This window comes from Dasypus novemcinctus, chromosome 15 (genome assembly GCF_030445035.2).
Source record: "Dasypus novemcinctus isolate mDasNov1 chromosome 15, mDasNov1.1.hap2, whole genome shotgun sequence".
Classification (NCBI taxonomy): Eukaryota; Metazoa; Chordata; class Mammalia; order Cingulata; family Dasypodidae; genus Dasypus; species Dasypus novemcinctus.
This window is the reverse complement of record NC_080687.1, coordinates 15294398-15314468: the sequence shown is the minus strand read 5'-3', so window position 1 is coordinate 15314468 and position 20071 is coordinate 15294398. Positions and strand designations below refer to the sequence as shown.

General features: G+C 38.1%; 1 long non-coding RNA gene across 1 annotated transcript; it reads right to left on the bottom strand.

The window, feature by feature from the left end:
* Positions 1-14721: 14721 nt before the first annotated feature.
* LOC131273533 (uncharacterized) lies at positions 14722-18690 on the bottom strand. Its single transcript, XR_009180785.1, has 2 exons — positions 18544-18690; positions 14722-15084 (listed from the first exon to the last, which is right to left on the bottom strand). It is a non-coding gene; the product is annotated as an uncharacterized lncRNA (long non-coding RNA).
* Positions 18691-20071: the final 1381 nt, after the last annotated feature.

The following is a 20071-nucleotide window of genomic DNA, read 5'->3' as shown; positions in this document are numbered from 1 at the left end:
TATTATTATTATTGAAATAATGAAAATGCCTTAATAATGATTGAAGTGATGAATGCACAACTATGTGATTATACCAAATACCATTGATTGTAACTTTGGATAAATGGTATGCTTTATTAATATGTATTAATAAAATTGATTCATCTAAAAAAAAAAAAAAAGAATGAGAAGCTCTCAAGTGTTTGAAAAGATTGCAATCAAACTTCAGAACTTAGCAAGGTCCTGGTCAGATAGTTCCCCAGTAATGACTAGTTCTCACCCTCTGCTCTTAATTCCAATTCAATAACGTTTCCTGGTTTATCCCTGCCACTATCCAAAATGATTTCCCATCACTGGCCTGGACCATATGGCCAGCTCCTCACTGGTCCTGAGGCGCCCAGGCCACAACTCACTGGTCCGTTGGCCCTCTCTACCCCAAGCTACCTCCCACTCCAGCCCCTGCCCACCATGTCTGTCTGTCTGGCACGATCTTTCCAAATTAATTAGACGGAGGTTCAGTTCTGATGAGGACATTCCCTGGATCAAAGATTCTTCAAGCAGCTTTCTTTTTGACAAATCAGAGGGTAAACAACCAACTCTAAGTACTTTCCAAAGCCTTCCATGACCTGGCTGAAATCTCTCTAACAATGTGTGCATCATCTTCTTGAATTTCTTTTCAACGGGATCAGATCTCTCCTTATCCCTGAGCACTTTTCTGGTCATAGTCCTTAACTCACATTGTTCTACTTTTCTGCCTAAAATATTCTTCTCTAACTTCCCTTGTCATTGACATTCTGCTTTTACTCAAGATCCACACAAATGACATCCCAACCTCGTAAACCTGCAGCAGTATGACTTTGGGCAAACTTAACTTCCCTCAGCTTAAGTTTCACCATCTGTAAAAGAAAAATAGTGATACCAATCTGATGATGTTTCAGTAAGAAGAAGATAAGACATTCTATCTTGGAGGTGACAAACAAATTTTTAACTGACCCTCTTCAAATCTTTGAAATCTTTCCAGTCAGTGTTAAGTCCCCTGCTTTCTTCTACACTCAGTTTATAAGTCTATGTAGAAACACTGATCACCATCTGTTTTTGTTTCAGTTATTTGTCCAACTGCCCTAACTACTCCCCTGGAATATAAATTCTCTGAAGGCAGGGATTATCTCTTTAAGACTCAGTCATCTCTGTATCCTTGGAGAACAGTAGGCAGTCAAAGAGGATGAATCTCCCTGCCGAGGGGATTGGTGGAACCCAGTGTCACGTCTTTAATAATGTATTGATTTTTTCAATAACATGCTTCCTTCCACCTTCCAAGGGGATCTAAGAGTGCCCAGAGATTTGTCTTCCCATAAACGGCTCCTCTCTGGGTTCATTACAATGCTGGCCTCCTCTATACCTTCTTGGAACTTGTAAGGACTTTCTCTTTGGCAGATGATTGCTTTGTCAACTGGGAACTGGAACCCTCACTTCCATGGAAGCACCTGTGAACAGACTGGTCAGGTGGTGTTGAGAACCCCAGGCATTTAGTTGAGTGTAAAGACAGAGACCCCTGAGAAGGCAGAATTCACAGGTGAGAAATCAGTGTGGTTTGGCCATGGCCCAGGACAGATCAGCTGGGTGGAGGGGATTTTCTGCAGAGCAGTAGTTAAAGTCTCAGATGGAATGAACAACCATAAGTTAGCTGGAGATTAAATGTGGACACCAAGTCACCAAAAACAAAGTTTGACTTCAGTGCAATGCTCTGTACACAGACTGTGATGGTTAAGCTCATGTGTCCACCTGGCTAGGTCATGGTATCCAGTCTGTGCTTGGTCAAGCAAACTCTGTTCTGATCATTACAGTGGGAGTACTTCAGAGATGAGTTTAAATCTTTAGTCAGTTGATTGCCTCTACAGTTGATTGCCTCTGCAGCTGTTTGCATCCACAAACAAGAAAGAAGATTGCTCTTAGCCATGAGGGGAGTCCCCTCAGGCAAACAATTAGAAGTCTTAAAGTGAGAACCAAGGATTTCAGAAGTCGGAAGAAGAATTGTGTGTCTACTTCTGGGGAATTCAACTTGCAATTTCTCCTGGGGGAATTCGATCTTTATCAGCATTTCCATTGTGCAGCCTGCCCCATGGAATTCAGACTTGCCAATCCCCAAGGTCATATGAACCAACTCCTATAATAAACCTTTTAATATTTACATATATGTAATATGAATTTGAATATATACATATTCTATAGACAAATAAATATTTACATATCTATCTATGTGTATATATACAGAGAGAGAGAGAGATACATCTCCTGTTGGTTCTGTTTCTGTGGGGAATGCTGGCTAATAAACAGACTATTAGTTGACACACCCCATGCCCCTCCCCCCAAGTTAGAGCGCTCATTTAAGCAGACTGCTCTTGTAGAAACAAACTATGCAAAGTCGTGGAGAAGTAAAAAATAAACACTCTCTACTCATACCTCTGTGCCCCAAAAGTGATAATATCTATATTTTATTAAAAAAGTAAAAAATAGATGGTAAAACATCAAATTGAGTACTAGGCAGAGCCACTCGTCCCACATTCTCTGAGTGTTCTACTGGCCTCTTGCACACCATAGTGATTTTAGTCCTTTAGTCTGAAGGCCAGGGATTAAAAGGCAGAAACTGGAATCATAACCATAAAAGGTATCCATTCATCTCCCAGTATTTAGCAAATACTTCATTGGTAAAATTTGCAGCTCTTTGCACACAGAAGGACAAAGAGCTCCACATGATCAAAATAGGCTAATGTGACATCTACATGGTTCTTCTTTTCTAATAGGTGAGTTTTGCTGAACTGAATTTTTTTTAACTTTGGTGAATCCCCATGTCTCCAATTATGCTCTATGGAAAAGTGAAGGTTAATTGCAGTTACTGAAAGGAGTTCAGGGGCTCAGCACAAAGTGTCTGTGGTGGCTTTGTATAAAGATAATAATAATAATAATAAGGTATTTTACTTTTGAAGTTGTCTCCTAGGTTCCTACACATAACTTACGAAAGAGGCAAAAATAAAAGTGGTGGGTCCATGTCACCACTCACAGACAAATACTGTTTGTAAAAGAGAAACGACAATTTCAATCTTTAAACTGGAAAATATCAAATGCCACTCAACACATGAAGGATGATCCCAAATCCAGGAATGAATTCTAGTCCAAAACTGGATTTTAGATAGGACTGTCACTTGTGTAACATTTGAGAAAATTGCTGAAAATCAAGCTATGGTACTTATTAACCACTAACTAGAGAAAATAATTAGGCAGTCCCTAGGGGTACATTTTCTGAGATGCAGCAACAACTCTTTTTTCCTGTGTGACCTTATGTAACATATGTAACCCCTCAGTCCAGTTTACTCATGTGTAAAATGAGGTCAAGGACAGCACATATGCAGAATGCTGCTAGGAAGAATGAATGCAATAATGCACTGGAAAGCTTGACCCAGTGAGGGCAGATAGTAAACACTCATTAATCTTAGCTATTGTTATTGCAGGTAAATCATTGGGAGGATTTTTCTCTGAAGCTAGTGAGGGCTAGCCTTCCATTACTAATGAGGATAGCAGTTTTTCTAATGGATTTACATCTGAGCAGGAAGGAAGGTTTAACCCTTGGAAATCAAAGGTTGTCAAATGCTTATGGTAATTTCAGAGCACACATACCTGTGTGCTTACTCCAAAAAAGCATGGCATGGGCAAATAAATACTATAATTCAGACGAATTAATGACTTTCTGTTGATGTGGGCTATGGGTGGAAGGCTCTGTGTCTCTTCAGAGATAACTAAGTTGTTTGACTTGTGGGTGTGGAACGGTAAGAGGCTGCAGTCCTGCCCTTAGGGACAGTGACAGCAGGCTCCAGTCCCAGGAAATATTTAACAAAGCAAGGGCTATAAACTTTAAGTATTTAGGGGAAATGCAAAAACCAAGGCTTATCTAGAATGTCTGGAGTCCTTGCTAAAAGCTTACCTAAGATGTGGAAGATATATGCTAATTGAAGCCTATTGAGAACTGAAACAAAGGGACCATTTGGCCTTTCCTCTCTGTATAAAAGACGTTTGAAAATCTTGTTCGGGGCTCGGGATTCAAACTGAAAGCTCCCGAGTCCGGCCGTCCGTCAATAAACCATTTTTCCTTCTCAAAATCATTGCTGAGTCCTGGCCTCTCTATACTCAAATAATTGAACTTCTCTTAAATTCCACAACATTTTTGGCGACCACGGAGGGATAATAAATGAAGGCCAGAGATGGTAGCATTTTGCTGCCCCTTCCAAATCCCCGAGGAAGCCGGGAGGACTCGGGTGAACCCCAAATCTGGGCGCCCCTGGATTAAATTTAATCCAGAAAAGATGTGGGCTCCACCAGAATCTTCCCGACAAAATCGAGGGGCAATGGAAGGTCTGAAGAGAAAGATTCTGGGAACGAAAAAGAACTCCGAACATGGAAGAAGGTGAGACTCCCCGGGTGAGCACAGTCTGGAAGGCCCTAGCTTTAATTGCTAGGAAGGGGAGGCTGATCACCTCCCGAGAGAACCCTAGTAGCCCCAGAAGGCTGGGGGGAAGCCGTTCTCTCTAGGCTTGGGAAAAGGAGGAAAACCGGGGAAAAGCCCTGGTGTTTTGGGTTTGTCTAACTGCATGTTAGAATCTGGTACTGGTCTTATATCCACTAAAGGAGTGGAGTCTCGATTTTAATAGGAAGGGCTATTTATAGGTTCAAGTCCTAATGTCCTGGAAATTGGTCTAGATTAAGGGAAACAAAACTTGGTTACAGGAAAATGGATCGGCTTTTCTGGTGGAGCTTGGTCTGGGTGTAAAGTTTAAACAGTGGAAAAGTCTAGCTGAAATCTTTTGTTATGGTGCTAATTTGTGAATGAATTCGCTTTATACCAAATGTTAAGTGTTCTGAGGTTTGTGATGGCTGTGGGGGCAGCCATGGTGAAAATAAATATATAAACTTGTGGGTCAGATTAGTGACCTTTGTGCTTCTCTGTCTGTGTCAGCTCAAGGCTAGTGTTGGAGTTGTGTCCTTATGTAGAGTGGAATTACAGCTGAGCTGGAGCCCTCCCTTGCCATTGGCAAGGGGGTGAAATGATTCTGGGGCAAAAGCTGAGGAGTCTGGATGTTTGCGGAGTCTAGATGTTTGTGCATGCTCTGCTGTCTTGTCTCTGGTCTGGCCCTTTGCCGGGGCTTGGAGGCCATCTGTGTCCGTGCCACGCACCCAGTTTGTTGGGGATGTCCCAGTCAGGGTGGCTGGGTCCCTGGGAGAGTTGCCAAATTTGAGTAGGTTCTGTCTGCCCATTTTGGCTGAAAGCTGGAAAGGGGGGAGCGGCTTGCCCCTTTCCAGTGAGTCCACCCTTCTATTCATAAGTCGCATTCCTGTTTGTTGTGCGCCTGACTGCCTGGAAGGGGGGGAAGTGAAGGAGGTGAAAAGCAGAATCAGAATAAATGCAGTAAAGTTCCCTCCTTAGGGTGTCAAAGCCAAAATATGTTTGCATTCTGCTCAGGTTCTTAGAAGGTATTGTAGTAACCTTAAGTAAGAGAATGTGTTCTGTGAAGGTAAAATTTGTTTTAAGGGTATAAATAATTATAAAAGTTTTACAAAGCATTGTTTAAGGTATTTAAGTGGCTAATTGCAGAAAGTCATTATTTAACAAAACTGAATTGATAATAATAATAATAAAAGGCAATTTTATAACAAACTTATTCCGCAGCCAATCTCCCCTGCCAACTTGCTTCCAAAAAAACTGTTTCTGGTATTACATGCTACTAAGTATTTAAAGTGAAGAAAAGTTCATTATTTTAACAAACTTGTTTAGTATTAATGGCAATTATATGTTGTAAGAAGTTTGCCTGGTAACTTAGTATGTGGGATATATGGAGTGGGTTTTTATTGTTAAGGAAACAGAAGATGATTTTGTCCTAAGATAAAATGATTGATTATTGGAAAGAGTAGAGTGTGGGACAGAACCTGAATGAATACTGAAAGTGTAGAAGGTTTGTGGAAGGAAAATTTTTATGATTAAAATTGAATAAGATCAATATACAAAGAAAATCTTTTATCAATAGCTTCTTGTGCTTTAACCTCATCATTTCCTCAGTGTTTAAAGAAGAGTCTTACCTCTTTTAAAAGAACATTTATGTTCTAGAAATCAAATCCTGAAAAGTAGCCTTTTATTTCAAACTAACTGCAAGAGATTTATTCTTTTACTTTAAAGGAAAAATTAAGGTAATAAGTTCATTTAATATGTTATAAGTCGAATGAAAGGTATTTAAAGGTGTTATAAAATTAATAGGTTTTTAAAAAATTAATAAAAACTGTAACTAAGAGTTAAAATCATTTATAAATGCATTTATATTATAAAACAGTGGAAAGACAATAACTGAGATTATAGCTGGGTGAATTTAGCCTGAAACTATTATTTAAGTGTAAATTCTACACTAACCTTTCCTTTGTTTATGGTTACTTCAAGCCTAACCTCACCCTTTGCCTTTGCCTATGGTTATTTCATAATTGAGAAGAGCTGGGACATCACTGTCTCCTCTCCTGGTATTAGTAACCCTTTCTCTCATGAATTCAAGTGTAAACTAAATAAATTGCTGCCTGATAGAATAAGGTTAAATGGCCACTGGAGTTTTATTATCTCCAAAATCAAAAAGGGGGGAGCAGGTAAAAACTAAAATGGTTGGAATGTGATAGAAGAAGCAGTTAAATCAAACTTTTGCATGGGAAAGTTAAATCTCAGATAAGCTGTAACTTCTGAAGTATCCAATCTATGGAAAAACAGGAAGAGCTTGCATGCTAGGCTTAGGGGTATAAATTGTGTCATTTTTCTTTGTTCGTGGCACCAGCCATATCTGGCTCTGCACCCCTTCTTGCAAGATTGAGAATAAATTATTTTCTTCTCCACAATCTGGTGAGCCTTAATTTTTCCAGAAGATTTCTTTCCAACGAAATAAAGGTAATTAGTGGCTCTATTAACAAATTTTCAGTAAGTAAAGGAAAGTCCATAAAAACTATGGAGATCTTTCCTGGGTTATGATTTAAAAAAAATTAAGTAATTGTGTAATGTGTTTTAAAACCTGGTAGTCAGTATGCTTTTAATTTAATAATATTCATAACTTAAAGAAAAGAAGTTCTTAGCTTCCTGTAAGGGAAAAAGAGAACATTCCTTGCATAAACTATTATGGTTTCAATTTTATTTAACTTGAGTGTAATCTCCCATAGTTAATTTATAAACTAAATTAACATTATGTACGAAATCTTTAGTGAGTGAAATTAGGCTGAAGGAAAAAGATTGTAGATATGCTCTCTTAAATAAAGAGTAAATTTCTTTCATTGGTAATTGTAATTTAGTAAGTTTATTTAAACATGAGGTGTCTAGTCAATGCAGTTATAGTCAATTATAAAGAGTTTGTAAAACATCTTCCAAACTGAAAATGTTTAAATAGTTCTAGTTATAGAAGTCATTGTTAACTAAAGAAACTTAGATTGGTATTGGTAGCAGAAATAACTTCATGATAATAAACCTGTCTGAAGGCCACTGCAAAATACACATTTAAGTAAATGGTAATAAAAAGTTGTCTTGATTCTATTGGAAATATTCTGTTTTCATTCTAACAATGAAAAATAATATTTTTCCTCTATTACTAAAGTAAAGTACCTACTGTTATCTTCATAGTAAAATTGTGTAAGTAAATAGTCATTTGATATATGTATTGCGTTAAGTTGTTTAAAATATATATAAAACAAGGAATAAACTTTAACATTGTCAAACTCTTGTGCATTCGAACCAGGCCTTGTATACATTACAGGTGGCCTCTCCATGTGAGTTATTGGCTAGGCTGGTCACTGACCCCTCAATTAAAAATATGTGCTATATCAGTCTCTGGTTCTGCTCCTGAAGTTGATGGAAACTATATTGCAGTTTCAAGCTCCTGCAGCCAATAATGACTCGGTGCAGCCAAGTGTACAATGGATATCGCCTCCAGACTGGCACTGTTCCATGGTGCCAGAGAGCACTATGCACCAGGCTAGTAGAATACTGGAAAATCTCTGGAATACTGGAAGGATGCTGCAACTTGCTCACTGCGTTGAAGAACATGCTAAGTGGAGCCATGATACCAGGAGACTGTAAGTAAAACTTAAACACAATTGGCATTATGGCCTGCTCTCATGGAGAGATAACATGTAAAGTATTACAAACCTGAAACTCAAAACTAATAATGGCAACTCTGAATCCTTATGCATTAAGTAATACATTAGTTAATATTAAGTGCTGTACTTTTATCCTGTACTAAATATATGCCTAATAATTGTAATGTTATCTTTTCTATTTTGGATCAAGTGCAGAAGTATATTAGACATGTTAAATTCCTGGTAAAATCATTTTCTAAACAGTTAATAACATGTCTATAGAATAAGGTGGCAGTCTCAGCCAGTCTCAGTTAGCAAAAGTGAGGCTTGCTTGCTGATGGTGAGTCACCTATTGAACAAGTCAAAATTGCTAGAAATTGTACAATGAAAACCAAGGTGTAAAAATCTTTATTCTGTAGTTCTGATCACTCCCACAGGTGAAAACTAAGAGTATTTCCAAATTAGTGTTCTAATCCTGAGTGAAGCCAGTTGCCCAAGGAGTGCCAGTTCACCAGGAGCATCTGACAAAGCGAATGAGTGTCAATCATTGAACAGCTTGGAATGTGTCTTCAGACAAAGCTAAGTGTCTGTTGCAATTTCTCTCTAAAGATGGATAACTTAAAAAAGAATATATATGCTGTTCCCACCAGCTTTTAAGGAATGCCATCTTTATAGGCACCTAACCTTGTCTACCTCTGTAATCCAATGTGTCCTCTTTTAAAAACAGGTATTCCAAAATTTTAATTAAGTTTGTTTCTTTCAGAGTGAACATCTTATTAACCATATGAAAACTTCATCCAACTTCGTACAGAATGCCAGATCCATCTTCCTCCAGTTAGAATAAATTAAAGAGTTTTACACCTTATTAGGCAATGACTACAGCCCATGGCCAGCAGGAAGCAGTTACAGAAAAGAGATCGTCTCCCTTCAGCACCCCTTTTAAATTAAAGGTGTAAACTCTTTAAGAGTAAAATAAAAGTAATAGATGGATCTGGAACCTGACTGGAAATCCACGTGAGTGCCAGTGGCAGCAGAATAACTGCGGGAGGCCCCTGCCCAAGATTCTGCTGTCCAGAATGAAAAGTTCTAAATTTCTAAAAACGGTCCTGGATGCTGTACTAAAGACTGATAAATAATCAGTCAAGACAACAAACAGCCATCCACCTCATAGCTCCAACAATAATTATGCCAAAGCTTAGCAAGTAAACTTTGACAAAAGGGGGGGAATGATGTGGGCTATGGGTGGAAGGCTCTGTGTCTCTTCAGAGATAACTAAGTTGTTTGACTTGTGGGTGTGGAACGGTAAGAGGCTGCAGTCCTGCCCTTAGGGACAGTGACAGCAGGCTCCAGTCCCAGGAAATATTTAACAAAGCAAGAGCTATAAACTTTAAGTATTTAGGGGAAATGCAAAAACCAAGGCTTATCTAGAATGTCTGGAGTCCTTGCTAAAAGCTTACCTAAGATGTGGAAGATATATGCTAATTGAAGCCTATTGAGAACTGAAACAAAGGGACCATTTGGCCTTTCCTCTCTGTATAAAAGACGTTTGAAAATCTTGTTCGGGGCTCGGGATTCAAACTGAAAGCTCCCGAGTCCGGCCGTCAGTCAATAAACCATTTTTCCTTCTCAAAATCATTGCTGAGTCCTGGCCTCTCTATACTCAAATAATTGAACTTCTCTTAAATTCCACAACACTGTCAATGGCTGAAAAGTTCGACTATTTAAGCAGGTAGGTTAATACTTATTCAAAGAACACACAGAAGAAGAGAGAGGGAGACGGGGAGGTTGAGAAGAAGGGAGACTGAAAGAACAGATACAGGAATTTTCTTCTTGGGTGTTTACAAGGAGAAGCTTCATGGAAAAGCCATTAAAGATTGCAGTTTTATCCCCAAACCATGAAAGTATATAGAGACTCAGGATTTGCTCTGCTTCAGTATCTTTCTGCTTAAGGTGTTCATAAGTGCGGTGAACTACAAAAGTAATTTTTTTCTCATTGTTAGAATACAATATACAAAAACAATATATTAAAAAAATGACTTGAGGCCCTTAATTACTTAGGTTATAAAGAAAGCACATTTCAGGCCATTTTTGTGCTTTGAACAAAATACTAGCTATAGAGTTAGAAGACCTGGGTTCGAACACCAACTACTATGGAACTAAGGAGCATGCAGCTTAGATATAATAGAGGCTCAGCTAAGATGCTACCAAAACCAATGGCTTCCAGCACTTTCACTATTGCTTATGATGACAGACCATACTGTCACTAGATCCCCAATCACCCAGGACTTTTGATTCCCAATTTAAGAACGTATGGCTTTACCCTGACTGCAGAAAACTACTAAGAATAAATGAGAAACTCTGTAAAGTCATCCTAAGGAATGACTACATAATTGAAGGCACCTGAAAACAGAAGCCTGCTCCTGCCTGGAAAGAGGCAGTGCTTCAAGGAAAGATCAGTAGGTGCTACACTGCGGCCATTCAAAGATAATGGGTTGAAGGAGTACAGCAACTGGGAAAGGAGAAAAGTAGATTTCAGGGGAGTCTAAGAAGCCAGTGTAATGGAACAAGAAATATAGTCCATTCTGCCTAATATGTGGGAGTCTATGCTCATGGGAGAACAGCATTCATCCTAGGGCTTCTCAAAGATCAAGGGGAATTAGTGAAAGTTCTAGATCATTCGTGTTACCTCCAGTCTAGAGCCTGTCTGCAAACTGTATCCAGAGCTCAGGGTTGAAAGTCAGATAAATTTAATCTCATTTTGCTGTTCATTTCCTTGAAAATTTTTAAATTAATCCCTTTTTGATAAAGAGTACTATTATATATATATATATATATTTTTTAGAGGTACCATGGATTGAACCCAGGACCTAGTACATGGGTAGCAGGCATTTAACCACCAAGCTACATCTGCTCTCCACTGAGAGTTGGTTTTCTTCATTCATTTTGTTTGTTGTTAGGAGGTCCCAGGGATCAAACTCAGGATCTCATACTTGGGAAGCAGGTGCTCAACCTCTTGAGCTACATCTGCTCCCCATAAAATATGTGTTTTTAAAGGAAATAGATTGGGAAAACACTATGAACAAATATTTGGAGCCTGGCTTAACCTGACCTATATTGAGAGGCAAGGAGAAGAGTGACTCCACTAAAATCCTTTCTCCAACACTGTGGATATGGAAGCCCCATTTAAGTGTTTTCTTTTTCAGGGGTGTGATTGCAATAGTAAAATGTTGGATGGAGTTGGAGCTCAAATTCTACACTTTAGATGAGCACTTTCAAATGGTAATATTGGAAACCAACTCGGGCTTGTTCTACCATGGGTGTTCGCAAAGAAGACTTAGAAAAATAAATTATAAATAAGCCCTTTCCTTTTAATTTATCTCTTTAAAATTCTAAAAAGGAATTTAATGGGTAAATGTACACATCCACCAAGCATTTTTATTGTCACAGGAAACCATATAATATAGTTACATCCATTAAAGTTTTCAAGCAATGATGAATATTTAGGCATACAAAGCAATTCCAAATCAGAGGCTAGAATATCACATTCTTATTTATGTTATAATACATCTCTTTGATGTGCTGTTGGTGGAATGAGAATGTCATTTTTGAGCATAAGTTTGTACTTTTGAACCTTTTTTTCCTCAGGTGGAAATACCACAGCTTTTCATCTTTTGTACATTTTCCTTCATGTCTCTAAGTTGTTCTCACTTGCATCCATCACAAATCCAAATTATAGCAGCACTTCCCCAGTGGCTTCCAAGAGAGCAGCAGGCCTACCCCCATATGCATGGCTAATTGGAGGATGTCACTTCTGCCCAAGCACCTGCACTAGCTTTACACAGCTAATTTCTACATGAGATGAAAAACCATTCCTCGCCTCAGCCAGCCATTTCTCTCCAAGCCTAACCTCCTTGAATTAGTGGAGTCACTCTTCTCCTTGCCTCTCAATATAGGTCGGGTTAAGCCAGCCTCCAAATATTTGTTCATAGTGTTTTCCCAATCTATTTTACTTTTTCCCTTGTCTATTCATCCATTCAAAGTACATGATGGCAAGGTACCTTGGTAACTTAGATAAAAAGCATCACTCTGTAAACTTGAGCTCTCCTTCCAGCATTTCAGTTTCTTGATATCTACTTTATCTTACATTCCTTTTTTGATGCCTTACCAGATACTTATTTGGGGCAGCAGACAGGTTAAATGCCACACAACTCACATTTGATCATTTACTAATTATTTCATGTCCAACCCCTACATAGACAGAATAATATTAAGGACAGGGCATTATTTAATTTTTTTTTTAATCCAGCACAGTGCATTGCATGAGGCAGAACATAGGTTAGGTGCTTATTAAATATTTATTTATGTATCAAATAATCAATGTATTGGTTGATTTTACTAGACAAGCTAAAGAAGTTGGTTGACCAGGCTCCAGATATACAAACTGTTCCCAAGCACTGATACACTGCTTGGCCATCCTTCCTCTTTGAGAGAATTAGAACTGCTGAGACCAGCTCAGCAATAGGTTTGCATGAAGGGAAGGCGATGCAGAACTGAAGAAATAAAAGGACAGAAAGAAAGACATGAGACAGAAATTAAAGATGGGACCAAGGGACTCAACAGCTTCCAGAACTGAGAGCCTCGACCCTAGTTTCCACATCGTATTCATTAGAAATTACAGAGCAGTAGTTATCCATGTTTACTTTCACGGCTACTTGTTATTAAAGCTGCAGCACCTGCAATGCCAGGGAACAGGCCATACAAAGTTCAAAGGCCTCTGCACACAAGTAATTTTCATGCTGACCAGACAGCATTCCATCTAGTCAAGGCCAGTGTTCTAAGCCTGCACTTTTTATCGGCGTTATGGAAACATTTCAACTTCAAGCCAGGTTCCCAAGTTCAAATTGAAGCTATTTTCCCACATTTCCCCCCTTTTGTTTTTGCAAAGCAGTGAAGGCAGATTTAGTGGTTTCTTGCTGTATTAATCCCCGGAGGGTTTGCAGCATGCCACCGAGGACTAAATACATACAAAACAGACAGGAACAGATAATTAATATACCTTTTAGAAGACCCTCTCTCCAATTCTTAATCCATATCATAGGGTTCAGGTATCTTAATCCATCCACAATTCCTGTCATAGTTTGTGAGGCAGGAAGCAATTGCAAATGAGCATGTTGAATGCTTGTTATTTGGGCTTGTAATTGAGAAATATCCAAGCTTAAATTGTTTTTACGACCACGCAAATGACGTTTCACTGATTCCTAAGGAATATCACTGCTATTGTATACATAAGGGGTCACACAAAAACTAGATATATTCCAATCACTTTGTAGGCATAAGCACATACTTACAGTTTGTAATTCTTCTCCTAAACTCAAAACTGTATTTCATACATAATCTATAACTGCAGTAGATTATGCAACAATAAACAACAAGACTTCCAACTAGCAGACGTTAATGAATAGACTTTCATCTTTCGTGGGCTTAAGATTCCCAACCAGCAAGGCTATATAGGCCAGTACTCGATCAAAAATGACCTCATTTTCCCCAGTTTGTGTAGTTGAGGCATAGGCAGTGACAAATTATTGTTCCTCCCCCATTTTGGGCTCTGGGGCACCTGGAAGTTTATTTCATAATTTCAATGCCTTCGTTGGTTTTGCTGTTAGAATCTTTACGGGACCTGGGGCCACAACTCAGTGCTGAATTTAAACTTAGTCCATTGCTGTGAGGATTCATTTTCTAGTCAGAAAATAGAAACTGTCTTGTTATAAGAGTCCCGCTACAGTGTCTGCAGCAGTGAAAGCAAATCTCATCCCTCCCAAGAGCAGAGAGGTCCAATGTCATAGTCATTGACGTGAGCACAATGGACGCTCATGGGTGAAGTCAATGAGCTGTTGGCAAGTAACAGGCAGCCGTAACTGCTGGGCCAGGCACCACAAGGTCTGGTACTCAAGACGTTCACCTTTCCAGTGGAGCCATTCTGCTTCTTCCCAAGTCTCAATGGTATGGCTCTCGATCTTCATGAAGGCATCTGCCTTAACAGTCCGGAAAGGGATGTTAGAGGAGTGGGAAGGGACATGACAGTTACCTTCCACTGCTGGTAGGTGTCCCAGATGTTCCTCCACAGATCTCTCTCCCAGAGGGTGAGTCATAACAGTCCATTATTTTGTCTTGTTTTTAGTATTTGTAATCCACCCCTAGATAGGGATGGCAGTCTTCAGAATCACCAGACACTGTTAGGTTAAGCCTTTCACTTTCAACAGGGCTTCTTATGCTGCACACAATTGCTTTTTTTTTATATTGTACTTTTGGCCCCTTCTCAGAGTTGTGACTAAAACCCAAGGGGTACTTGTTTAGAATGTTTCCTCTGCCACAAACCCCACCCAAAGCCAATATTGGTGCTGGCCACATCCAATTCACAGGCTAAGTCAATGTCCACCTTCTCCCTCTTTTTCTATTTTTTATTTTTTAAAGCAGCTTGCTGGAGGTCCTCCTACTCCCATGAAGAACCTTTCCCAATTACCACATACAATGGATTTAATATTTGAGCTAAGTGAGGGATGAAAGGTTTTTACTATTCCAATAATATTACAAACTACATTAACATGAGAAAACATTGTACTTTATTGATTACAGCAGTGTATAGTTTTGTCTTACTCAATCAAATAACATTTAAGAATTTGATAGAGCAGTAAGGACCTTGCAGCCCGTCCCAATTGTTTGCCTATTTCAGGCTCTTAAGATAAGATACTATTGTCTCTGATGTTTTTTTTAATTCTGAAAAAAGGATTACTGGTTAACATATTGTCATCGGTAGGGTTTCAGCCACAGAGTTCTTCTACACAGCCAAATTCTTTGCCACCAGGCCAGGGCAGATTGTTGGGCTATGCACACAGCCTTGGGGAAGGCACTGGGAAAGTCTACTGTTGACTTTTCTACAGGTAGGAGAATGCAGGTGGCTTGACTTGCCTAAGGAAATATTAAAGAAAGTCTTAGCAAGTTTTAAAACAAAGTGATAGATAGATACTTTTATCTAATATTATGCTGAAACCTTGGAAGTTTCCGGGAATTTTATACACTCTTCAAGTATTCATATGAACTTTTTACTCATACAACTTTAATTAACAGACGGTTAAGTAATCCTTTTAATTTTATAACACTTTTAAACAATTTCCATTCAGCTTATAACATATTAAAGGAACTTAATTATTTTATTACATTAATGTTTTCAAGGCAGAAGAACAAATCTTTTGCAATAGTTTGAAAGAAAAAGATACTTTTCAGGATTTGACTTTGAGAAGGCAGGTTTGAACATTATGTTTCTTAAAAAGGGATGAGACTTGTTTCTTCTTATAAAATCAAGGAAATGATAAGGTTAAAAAGTACAAGAAGCTATTTTGATAAAACACTTTTTTTTGTATACTGATTATTCAGGAGAAAAATTCTTTATAAGCGTTTACTAAAGCAGACTAATGACTTGAGAAACTTTGTTACACTAACAGAGAAAGAACAAAATTCTAACTTGCATTAGTATAATCTTTGATAATAAAGCTTTTAAATTTTTATACATAGACCCATTAAATCTTACTTAACTTTAACCATAAAATTTCCTTTTCCACAACCTGCACTTTCTGTATTCATTCAGGTTTTGGCCCACATTTTACTCTTTCTTAATAACCAATCATTTTTATCTTAGGACAAAATTATTTTCTGTTTCATAATAATAAAAACATATTCTATGCACCCTACATACATAAGTTACCAAAATGATTTTGGAAACTGTCTCCAAGCAAACTTCTTACAATAGACAATTATCGTTACTACTAAACAATCTTTTAAAAATAATGATTTAGCTTGGTTATATGCAAAAATAACTTTAAGTACCTAGTAGTATGCAATATTAGAAATAATCTTAGAAACAAGTTGGCAGGGGAGGTTGACTGCCAACAAATTTTCCTGTTATAAAATTACTTTTTGTTATTATTATCAATTCAGTTTTTGTTTAATAATGACTTCTTGGAATTAGCCATTTAAATACTTTAATTCGAACAATGCTTCCACAAACTTTTTACAATTATTTCTAACCATATAGACAGTCATTTTATTAATCAAGACTTAAAATTTTTATTATTGTAGAAATCTTATCAATATTTAAACTCATGTATTAAGTTAATATGTAATACTTAAGTTTTTGGCTATTTGAATAGAGAGCTCTTTTAGACATTTTTATTTACTAATTTATATTACCATCCAGAGTTATCAAAATATACACTGACATTGAACAAAGAGACAAACACAAAAACAATTACAACACATCAACAGAAACATAAAGTTTACAATTTGACTCATAATTCTTACTTTTCTGGTATAGCTGTTTTTTAAGCTCTCCATCATTTCACATCTTAGATTATACTGCTTTTAAGATTTCTTTTGGAATCCGTGTTGCCTGTAACATGCAAGCTTGTTCTTGGAAACACTTTTATTAGCAATCAGCAAGCAGTTAGAATAACTTGAGCAGCATAAATGCGGTTAAGCTCTTATTTAACAGTTTGGATGGTTAACACACATTTTTTTGGGTTACTACTCTTTAAGACTACACTGAGACTTGAAGTTCAGAAGTGAGCTATTGATCCAAAACCAAAAATTCCTTTTAACACCTTGATAAAAATTTTGTACTAATTTTATTAATTTGGCTAAATAGGCCCAATCAGAATTCGTATGAAAACAAAACAGAATCTCTCCTTGATAGTTACTATCAATTACTCCTGTATGCGCTCTAACTCCCTGTGACATAGACGGCTTCTCTTGAGAAGTCCGACCACGCAACTGGTAAAGGTCCCTTTATTCCTGTTTTCACATGGACATAGGGTGTCTCCTAGAAGCAAAGTAACAGGTTCTGCTGTAAGGATATCCATGGCTGCACTGCCTGCTGTGGCAGGGAATAAATCCAGGGCACGGCGGAGAATCGGGGAGTGCCGGGATTGCTCTGCTGAACTGGGAGATCCCCCTTTGGGAGCATGGTGTTTGGAAGTTTCCCAACAAGGGGGTGTCATTCTTCTGATAATTAGACTGACATAGGCCAGACCAATACTTTCCTTTACCACTGCGGGGACACAGCTCTGGTCGTTTCTGAGCAGAAATATTCTGTCCAAGCAGCATTGTTTTCCCCTCAGACCTTTTCCGACAATCTTTTCTCATGTGAGCAACTTTTCCGGAATTAAAACCTTTTCCAGAGAACCTCTTATTGATTATCATCCCTGCCATAGCCTGAGCTACCATTGTAGCATGGTGGCCCTCTGTCCTACATTCTGGCACATTTTAATATATCCAGTCAAATCCGCTTTACCCTTCATAATCCCTATAGCTTTCTGACAATCCTGATTAGCATTTTCATAAGCCATTAGCTGCAAAATAGTATCCACAGCCTCTAAGTTACTAACCTGTTTTTTGATAGCATCTTGTAATCAGGCAATAAAGCCAGAGTAGGGTTCTTTAGGTCCCTGTAGTAATTTTTGAAATTACACCAGAGGCTGGTCTTTAACCTCAATTTTTTCTCAGGCTCTTAAGCAACAGCAGCAGACCTATGCGATGGCTTGATCATCCATTGTTAATTGCTGATCTACTCCCGCCCAATTCCCCACCCCCACTAACTGATCCAAGGAAATGGGGATATTATGGGCTCTATTATGAGCAGCCTGAGTCTCTGCATGATCTGTCCACCAGGTTTTGAATTGTAAAAACTCTCCAGACCCTAGGGTGATGTGTGCTAATGTGGACCAGTCAGCTAGGATCAACCTAGAGGCTTCACTAAGATCTTGCACCACACAATGAGCAAAAGGAGAATTTGGACCATACTGTTGCACTAATGCTTTTAACTCTTTCCAAATTTTAAATGGGAAGGGTTCATGGGTAAACTCATAAACTCCAGTAGAATTTTGAGGATCCACTCTGGGAGCTACTCTTTCTCATCTGGTAACCAGAAAGGGCATTTGAAGCGCTTCCAAGTCACCTGCCTTCTAGCCTGTAAAATACCTTGTGGTAAAGCTGACAACTTCGTGTCTCCAGGTATAGGAGGGGAAGGAAGTGTCGGCGGAGGGGAAAGTGACTTTCTAAAGTCAGTTAATGAAGGAGCTGAAGGCAAAACAACTTCAGATTTAGTAGATATAGAAGTGGGAGGTACTTCCTCACTTTCTCTATTTTCATTTTTCTCTTCCTCATCTTCTGTTTGCAAGGGTTCCAAAATAGATTTAATAATAGGCAGAGTGGTTTCTATAATCTGTTAAGAGTTCTAAAATATGAGGCTCGCTGGCCTTGGCTCCTCCTGCTTTAAGAAGCTGTTTGAGGAGACAAACATATGGGCAATATTTTGTTGAACTGTCACCATTTCCCATCGTAACCCTGCTAAAATACCCGAGAGTATTTACTCACTGAGGACGTGGAAGGCCTTCTAAAACACTTGGGGCTCTGCACCATGACACATGACACCTTTAGTTTCTCTCGAAGCAATTCTTCTTCCCCTTGAGTCCCTGTTTGGGTGCCAGTTGCTGAAACCAGCTCAGCAATAGGTTTGCACAAAGGGAAGGCAACACAGAACTGAAGAAATAAAAGGACAGAAAGAAAGACACGAGACAGAAATTAAAGATGAGACCAGGGGAGTCAACAGCTTCTGGAACTGAGAGCCTCGACCCTAGTTTCCACATCGTATTTATTAGAAATTACAAAGCAGTAGTTATCTATGTTTACTTTCACAGCTGCTTGTTATTAAAGCTGCAGCACCTGCAATGCTAGGGAGCAGGCCATAGAAAGTTCAAATGCCTCCTCATGCAAATAATTTTTGTGCTGAGACCAGACAGCATTCCATTTAGTCAAGGCCAGTGTTCCTAAGCCCACACTTCTTATCTGCATTATGGAAACGTTTCAACTTCAAGCCAGGTTCCCATGTTCAAATTCAAGCTATTTTCCCACATAGAACATTTAATGTTCTATTTAAAACATTTTAATTAAACATTCTTTTAATATTTAACAACAATCTCTAAGTGTATATGGTGTACTTAGCTCTCCTACGTATATTATGAAAAAAAAATACCAGAAGTTTCAATAAATATGACCCAAATCCTTTTAACAGGTGCCTGGATTAACTTTTTTTTCCTCTTCATGGAGAGTTTTGCTTCTAGAGATGATGTACCTCCAAGGAGACTGCTATCCACAGCTCTGGATGGACATATGGACATATTGTAAATTCAGTGTCCAGATTTGGCCTTCAATGGCATTGTGTTCTTTTGGAAATCATTAATTTTTAGCAATTAATTCTCATGCAAATGCTTTTCAGAATGAAATACAATAATTTAAATATCATGTGCTTAAATAGGACATAGTGCTCACCTCCGAGTAAATATGACATAATAATAACACAGGCAATAGAATTATAGAATTATAATTCCTAACTAAAGTCAACTGTCCTTTAATAAATGGTTAAGGACTTAAATAGTTTAAGAATGACAAAAAAATTTAATCCTTAAAAGTTTCTCAGTAAGATTCAAATATAAAAAATCAATTAAATTTATTTGAAAACAAAGAAGTAGGTAGACGGTAATTTCAGATTTACTCTAAGAAATTCAAGAAACTAAACTTGCCAGTCACTTAGGTAATTTCTAAAATGTAAGAATTTCTTTCTATATTCTTTTTGTTATCACTAGCAAATGGGACTCTGAAATTATTGTAACCCTTCCTGTTTTGTATCCATTAGTTTTCCTCTTTTACAATAAAAACCTTGAGTTTACAACTCTCCATGCACAGAGCCAAGTTAAAAATAAATACATAACAGGTGAAGAGATAGATGCCTCAAATTAACGGAGGTGCAGAGGTTAGAGTTGTGTTTTGTCTTTTGCTAATTCTGCTTAATCTCTAAACAAGAGAGTTAAAATTCATTGCAGCACTAGAAAGTGGGACAGATTTT